The sequence below is a fragment of the Squalius cephalus genome, assembly GCF_949319135.1.
Source record: "Squalius cephalus genome assembly, chromosome: 25".
Classification (NCBI taxonomy): Eukaryota; Metazoa; Chordata; class Actinopteri; order Cypriniformes; family Leuciscidae; genus Squalius; species Squalius cephalus.
The window spans coordinates 10,092,859-10,101,169 of NC_137146.1; the positions used below are offsets into that span (position 1 = coordinate 10,092,859).

The 8,311-nt window shown below is 37.1% G+C and overlaps 1 long non-coding RNA gene across 1 annotated transcript in view; it reads left to right on the top strand.

The window, feature by feature from the left end:
- LOC307153818 overlaps nt 1-8,106 on the top strand; it is a 19,316-nt gene extending 11,210 nt beyond the window's left edge. The window contains exons 2-3 of the long non-coding RNA XR_013820212.1: nt 989-1,147; nt 8,041-8,106. This is a non-coding gene — a long non-coding RNA (uncharacterized lncRNA). The remainder of the gene's footprint in view (nt 1-988; nt 1,148-8,040) is intronic.
- The last annotated feature ends 205 nt before the right edge of the window (nt 8,107-8,311 follow it).

Consider the following 8,311-nt stretch of genomic DNA (forward strand, 5'->3'; position numbering starts at 1 on the left):
ATAATTTTGTGGAAACCCGGATACATTTTTGTACCATGATAACAGGATTCTTTGGTGAATAGAAAGTTCAAAAGAACCATTCATTTCAAATTTAAATTTACTTAACTCTTTCCCCGCCCGCGTTTTTTGAAAAGAATTGCCAGACAACGCCAGCATTTTTGATCATTTCTACAAAAGTTTCATGGCCCCCAGAATATTTTTGTTGTATGAATATCTGAACATATCAAAAGAACAGAAAAGAACAAAAAAATCCAGCTTCATGCATACTGCATACTTCATGCATACTTTTCTTATCAACACTTGGTTGTGGGTAAGTTTCATTAAAAAGCAATATTTTGAGCAAAAAACGGAGAAAATCAAAGACTATTTCTGGATCGGATTCAGAATGATGATGAAAACATAAAGTAGATCGAGTCCATCAACACCCACAAAGCTTGCACTGTCCTATAGTTTCGACATTTCACTCAGTAACGTTAGGCAGTTTTGATTTATATGATGTTTAATGTTGATGATTGTGTTATTTTACATATGCTTAATTGATATCGATTGTTTCTGCTTTTTTTCACATGGGTTCACGGAGATTCTATTCTTTATCGAAATAAATTATCACTAAAATGTTTTGCAATTCTTCATTAAAATAAATTGAACATTTAACATTCACAATTACAGCTTATTATGAGCAATACAAATTTCCACCATGAATCTTTAATTGACACCCCCAGCTCAGAAATTGGGCTTATTGAGTTTCATCTGTTCTCATCCTGTAATAAGATCATTCCAGCACAACTTAATTGCATCTTAATTCTGCTCATGTTCTTGGCTTATTATAACATCATTGTGCGATATTCTGCCAGTCGTACTGTGAAACTTTTTTTTCAACTGAAATGCGTCTTTATATTGAAAACAGCAGTTGCACATGATGCATCATGTTCTTCTGTCCAACCACACCAGCCTGTAGACGTACTTAACACATTCTTTGGCATTACAGCAAGAAGACAATGAACTGATCTCCAGGTGTCTGTGACGTTCCGATGGGCGGCGGGCGACGTTTCGAGGATGGGGTGATTAATGCTCTGTCAAGGGTTCAGGAGAGAACGTGGTGATGGCTGCGGCATCTGATTTGCATATCTACTCTAAATAAAAGCTGGTGAGTCATTGCTTTGAAGAGTGTTGAGAGGCTCCATGTGTCAACTCCTGTTGTGCTTTATAGATATCATTATGAGCTCCTGGGAAAGCCACTGCGGTGGATTCACGTTTACATTGTTGCACTGCTAGAGGTGGTTGGCAGCAATGGCCAGGGGCGAAGCTTGCTTGATTTCTCTCTGGCTTCTTCATTCTGGGTTGTGGGATGACTGCTTTTAAACTTCAGATTGAAATAAACATCACAGCTGGGCAACTCACCTGTTAGTTTAATTTAAAACTGAAAGGAATGTTTTCATTTTGGGCTGAACTATCCCTTTATGACAATCATGATAATTAAGGAAACCTGATGTTATATTGGAAAACAGTGTATGTACAGTCCTGTGGCAATATACTGTTTGCAATATAATGCAGTTCACACAGTGTGAATCATTGTGTTTCTTGCCCATGAGTCATGACTTCACTTTCGCTATTGTTCTTTTGAGTCTTTCCTCAATATTGCCAACAGAGTCATTTAGGTTGCAGCTCACTGAACGGAGATAATCATGAGAAATCGACAACCTACACTTTAATTACTCTGGAGCTCTATAAAACTTGATGCACATTGAAGCAGAGCTCTAAAAACCCAACTTCTACTGGACAACTTCCGAGACTCGGCTGCTTGAAAAGTACAGGCTTTTTTAGATGCGAGGCAATTCACCTGGAGGTGTGGATTCACCAATCACATTAACAGATCTGAAAGCTGGAGTGTGGAATTTTGTTCCTCTTTGTACATGGCACATGAAGCAAATGCCGCATAATGATGCACACGTACAGCTTTTCCTCAGGGCAAGAATATGCAGAGGTGTTGTCTGTCCCATGAGCATGGGAATAAAGCCATGCAATTCTTTGGCTTACAAATTTTGACTCATAAAATGGAATGGAATATATGGAATAAAAAACCATTTTAGGACCATTTTGAACGTGAGCTTGAATTCTTCTAACATCAAATCAAAGCTGGTCCCTATAGACTAAAGCATCATGAATACATCTCTTTTGACATTGAATATGTGGGTGCTTTCAGCAAACGTTCCAACAACGTCAGAATATGAAAACGGTGCTTCAGGAAGAATTACAAGGACAAGTACTTTTCTGTCATTTTTTCTCTGAGAACACACTGACCTGTCGAGTTTAAAATTTTCACTCAAGTTTTAAAATAGGGGAACTGGAGCAAGATCCTTTCGAAAAGTTACTTTTGTTTGATTTTGAAAGTCAGTTTCTGTATAGAAACATAGTGCACCAGTAGCAGGGCATGTTGTCACAAAGACAACCTGTATTAAACAGGCTATTTAATGGCTTTCAGCAATAATAATTAATATTAATTGAGCTCAAAACTATACATACATGTGTGTGAAAATTATAATATATATAGGCCTATTATATAATCTCAAAACATTGTAAAGATGTCAATTATTAAAGATGTGAAATTTATAATTAGTAGATATGTATAAGAATTTCATTGCATAAAATTACAGCATTTAAATCATGTGCCTAGCCCTGTTTTTTTCCCCCCAATTTTTAAAATCACAGTCTAATATATGCATCTGCTAAGTTTTTTTATTATAAATTAATAGTTCAGGTTCTTCTAATTCAAATTGATTGTTATTGCTCATTAGTGCGTGTTGTGACATGTTTGCACTAAATGCAATAAACAACATCTCCATTAATTGCTCTAATGAACTGCTAATGTGCAGCATGAAAATACAATTACGACAAAACTGAGCTTCTTGTTTTTACATCGGCTACACGCCGTCCTTGCTCAGTAATGACATAAACCGATATAATAAAGCTTAAGGTGTGTGCTTCAGAGAGAACGCCGGCTCTCCTGAGACGCTGGAGACTTTTTCAATTTTTAGACACGTCAAAGGAAAATTCAATCCACTGTATTTATTTCCTTCATTTTCAGAGACTGGAGGAGATTCTTTTTAGCGGATCGACATTTTTATTGATTCAGTGCCATATTCTGTCCTCATTTCAGAGAGAACATCAAGCTGTGTTTTTTCCCTGCTTGATGTTAAAAGTTGGAAAGAGGCCTGGAGAGGGAACACTTTTTAAGCCTAAACTATAAAGATACGTGCGCCACTCCCTTGAGAGAAGCTGACTCATCCGATGAGCGCCTGTAACTCACATATCGATAAATTCCACTGCCAATTCACCATCGCATGGCATCTCCTTCTAATTGATCATGGACATCTGTTGTCATTCAGTCCCAAACAAGATGTCAGCTTTGTTTACTGCAATCACTTACGCTGATAACTTCTCTCAACAAGTGAAAAATAAACAGTACACTTACTGCAATGAGAGGTTGGCCGAGCATCTCAATATCTTCGCCTCTCCACGCCCTTAAATTAAGCTGCTTTTCTGTTTTTTTTTTTTGCTAAGAGGTGTCTTCTGATTTATGTTCACATAGAATTGACTGATGAATGACCATGTGTCCGTGTAAATCAACAACGTTTAATTAAGCAAATTCAGAGGTGTTTCTCAACATTGGTTTCGGATAGGAATAGGTTGTTCGAAAGTCATTTTTGTACATCCCCTGCCTCGAGTGCGTGAATGAAACATGATTTGAATGCAAAGAGTCGTTTGACGCACAGTGAAGCTTTACGTACATTCTTTTTGCACAATTAGCAACTTTAATGATGGTGATTAATTAACAGGGTAAATCAAACTGATTGATGGGTGGAATCCTCTGATTCAGTCTGAGATTCGCAGAGAGAGCTCAAAGTATCAACCTTGGAGCTAATGAACACCAATTAGTGTAGTGGATGACTTTGGTACGCCTTTGTTTAGGCTCACACTCGCGGTCCCTAATGAAAAAAGCATAACCGTGTTTTGAAATATCCACATAATGATGTGGATGGAGATGACCAAGGAGACCTTTTCACACACCAATTAGACAATTCTTTAATGGCATTGTTCTAACATATCTTTTTTTAGCCCTCCACATTCATCTATAGGGAGTGAAACTTTTACCCAAGGTAATTATTCCTCGGGATTTTTAAAGCTGGATGTGTACTCTGTGACTTATTATGAAATTTCACACTTTTAAGTTGACGTTTCTCGGATGGTATTTCTGTGCATCGTAGCATGGTAGCTTGATTATCTGCTCTGAGGGATGCACACTTCTGCATTCATCGGAAGATGCAATTGGCCACTGATTATGTAAATAACACTATGCTGAATAAAGCATGAAGATGTTTTACTGATCAGTCACTTGGACTCCATGTGCTTATATGCCCATTAAATTGATAGTTCACCTGAAAATGAAAATTGAGTCATTATGTACTCATGTCGTTCCAAATCTGTACAAGTTTCTTTCTTCTGTGGAACGAAATATATAGAAGATATAACAAGAAGATTTTTTGAAAAATGTCTAGGGTTTTTTGTCAGTGAAAGTCAAGAGTGTCATTTGTTGTATTGGACCCTATTGACTCGTGCACTAAAAAGATGCTACAGCAAAAACCTGCTAAATGTAATTGTTTACATGTAAGTTATCTTACCATATAAGGTGAAAAACTGTAAATGGTTTAAAATTGCATTATATGTTAGCCTGGTTAAAACCAGACCATTCTCAGTAGTAACTGAGTTATGGTCTGGCAAAGCTCCATAGACAAATCATTTCCAAAGGGGCGTCACCAACGGACGTCGCTCAAATGCCTCTGGGCGCAGTTGGATAGACCTAAAACCAATCAGAGCGATCGTCATCATGTAAAGCCATATGCTGCGTCCCAATTCGCCTAAGTTACACTACTCCATAAAAGTATGTACTCTTTTTGTGAAGAAAAGGTATTTTTGAATGTGTAGCAAAAAAGTAGGCAAGCTTTGGGACATACTACTTCGTCATCTTTATCGGACGGATCTGTTGCATGCATCCTGTCACTTAAACTGCCCTGTCAATCATCTTGTCACAGTTTAAATCCTCTATTAAATCTAATTTAATTTCCTACTGTTTCGGAGAGAAATGTAGTAGCACGTTCATCTGCCAGTGGGTCTTTCATGGAGACTGTCCTCATGTGTTTGCAATTTGAATATAATAATGCATTTAAAAGTTGAACGGACGTCACTCAAATACCTCTGGGTGCAATTGGATAGACCAAAAACCAATCAGAGCGATCGTCATCGTGTAAAGCCCGCCTCAACGTTTCTGATTGGTGCCGCGATTTCTAGGCCATGGAAATGGGCTTGAATGAGCTCTTTGCCAGACTACTTCTCGAGCAAATCTGAATTTGCCGGAAGTTGTCTGGGTTTTCCCAGGCTAATTATATGTAATTTTACTGTAAAATACAAGCACATTTATAGTTTTAGCAAGTAAATACTATTAATTACTGTATAATTTACGGTGAAACGCAGTAGATGTCCTTGTGTGACACGTCACATGATTCTATTTTATTTAAATAGTTTTGTTTCTTTGTTTTTGTTATCAGTAATGTAAATTAGTTTTTTGCCAATAATAGAATTGCAAATACTGCATCTTAGAAGTAATCAATGCATTTTATCCAATAGTAGCTAATACTACTAAGATTTGGCTTCAATTTAGAAAGCAATTTGGCTTACACAAAGCCTTGACTCATATGTCAATTCTAAATAACGGTCTATTCCCCCCTTCTCTCTCGGACTTTTGCATTGGTGGACGAAGTATACACGGTACTTGAGTAAAAGACCTTCCAATTGAGACATTTTATTAAAAAAACGTTTCCCCAATCGCCTTCCTGACTCTGAAATCAGTTTTTTACCCTTGACCATGGCCAAAGATGGCTGATATCTACACTTTATGGCAAAATAAATTCCTTATCACCATTTCCCACTAACTCTCAAAGAGCGCTTTAACATTTCATAGAATCAGTATGTACAGTACAGTACATATACAGTATGTTTTGGACTTGCCCGGTGGTAATATTGTTCTGACATTTTATAAAACTCAAAACCAACATTGTCCCTAACCCCAAATGCTCTGTTTGGTTTCTTCACATTTCTGATTATACCTACTACAATGGACCGTGTTAGTACCATTACAACATTGCTAGCCATATGTGCCATTCTCCTCAAATGGAAACACTCTTCCCCACCAGCGCATGAGTAGGGAATATGAGAGGTATTACAGTGCATCCAATTTGAAAAATTGAGATGCGCTCTGAAGGGATACTTGAGCTCTTTTCATATGACCTGGAACCCTTTACTTGCAATTGTTGATGGTCTTAATAATGGGCTAGATAATAAAGTGGACAGGACCTGCTGATTAGAGGGCTCTGGAGAGAGGTTTGATCTTGTGTCCTAATTTATTATTTATTTACTTGTTTGTTTTTCTTTTCTTTTTCTTCTTTTCTTTTTCCTTTTTTTTTTTTGGTATGTAGCTGGGATGAAGGGGGTTTGATTGTGTTTGTCTCTGACTGTTTTGTGTACTACTACTTAATTGAATTTTCTTGTCAAGTGCCTTGTTTTATTGTGTTACAGTTGCAGTATCTTTTATGAGTCTTCAATAAAAAGATGTGGAATATAGAAATAACCAATGAAGTGAGAGCGTTTTTGGTCAGAGCTCTTGCAAGAACAGTTTGAAAATTATGTTCATAATCATGTTAGACAAACTGGGATGAAAAAGCCAGCAGAATGGAGCGGAGTGAATATGATGCTCCTAATCAGTGTGTGTGTGTGTGTGTGTGTGTGTGAGAGAGAGAGAGAAGGGGCAGTGACAGGGCAAAGCTGCACGCTCTCTGTGCGGTCACGGAGGAAAAGGCCACAAGTCATTGATTCTGTGTCACTTGACACATGATCAAGGATCGCCCAGAAACATTCCCATGGGATCGAATGCCCTATCTAGAGAAGACACCAAATGAGTTAAAGGCAACGGTGGTCACATTTGCTTTATGATAAATCAAGATAAGTCAGGATATTTGATATACATGCATTTTCTGTTTTAAAGTTTACAAAATAAACAAATTTTATTTTTCACCCCAATTATGTAGGTGCTGTAAAAGCCTTTAAATGCGATCAATTACTACTAACACATACTTTAAAAAGTGACTGTGCATTGTGCAACTACTTCAACCTGACCTGACCCTTAAAATTGCTTTCATTGGTGTTACCTAATGTAGTCTGATTGATTCAGCTGTATTGAATAATGTATTTGAGTTGAATAAAACTTATATATTTAGGTTACCTAACTAAAAAGAGTGACGTTTTTCTTACGAAACTGCCCTGAACAAAACGTGTTTTACAGTGCAATGCCATGTCTCTAAAGCATTTTAGTTTAAAAGCTGCCGCACAAAAGAAAATTAAGTACACTTTGGTTAAAATATTCATGGAATTGCACTTAGGTAGTGCAGTTAGTTGGCAAGGTACTTCAGTAAACAATCATTGCGTGCAGTACAAGATTTGAATTGCTTACACAGATATGATTTTAATAATATGATCTTTAATGCATTTTCAGGTTTACCAATATAACCATATTCTACAGTACCTAAATTATACATTTATAAACTGAACTACCTGTAAATAACATACACTTTTTTCATGCTTTTTATTGGGGTGCTTGCTTACAGACATATATTTAATGCTGCAAGCTCTGCTTTAAATCTTAAACTCCTCATAACAAATTCAGAGGGACTGGAAGCCAGCAGCAAGCCCTAAAGGTATTCTTAAGAAAAAAAAGGCACCTTGACTCACAAAGAGGCAAAAAGCTGTGATGTGTTTTTTCAACAGGCATTTTTAAACAGTGATGCTTCACCCCATATGTTGTCAAACTCCATTTGAGTTGTAGATCACGATTTCTGTCCGTAACAAATCTTAAATTGGGATTCACAGTTTAATGTCATCAGGGATATTATAAGTTCACATTACATTTTTTGCTCTGATGTTTTCTTCTAGTGTTCCCAGAAGAGTGGGTCTTTGGATGCTTCTTGAAGATTGCAATGGATTCTGCTGTTCAGGCGAAGTTTATTCCAACTAGGGATTAAAAGATTAATCGGCGATTGGTTAATTGTCAATAATAATTTAATCGATAAAAAGGTTATCATTATAGTTCGTAGGTACCTGTCAATCTGAGCTATTACACCAATCCAAACGCGTTCCAGCTGTAAAACAGTGTCCGATTGGTCTCTACACATCGTTCCTAACCACTTTGCCCACCCACCATACC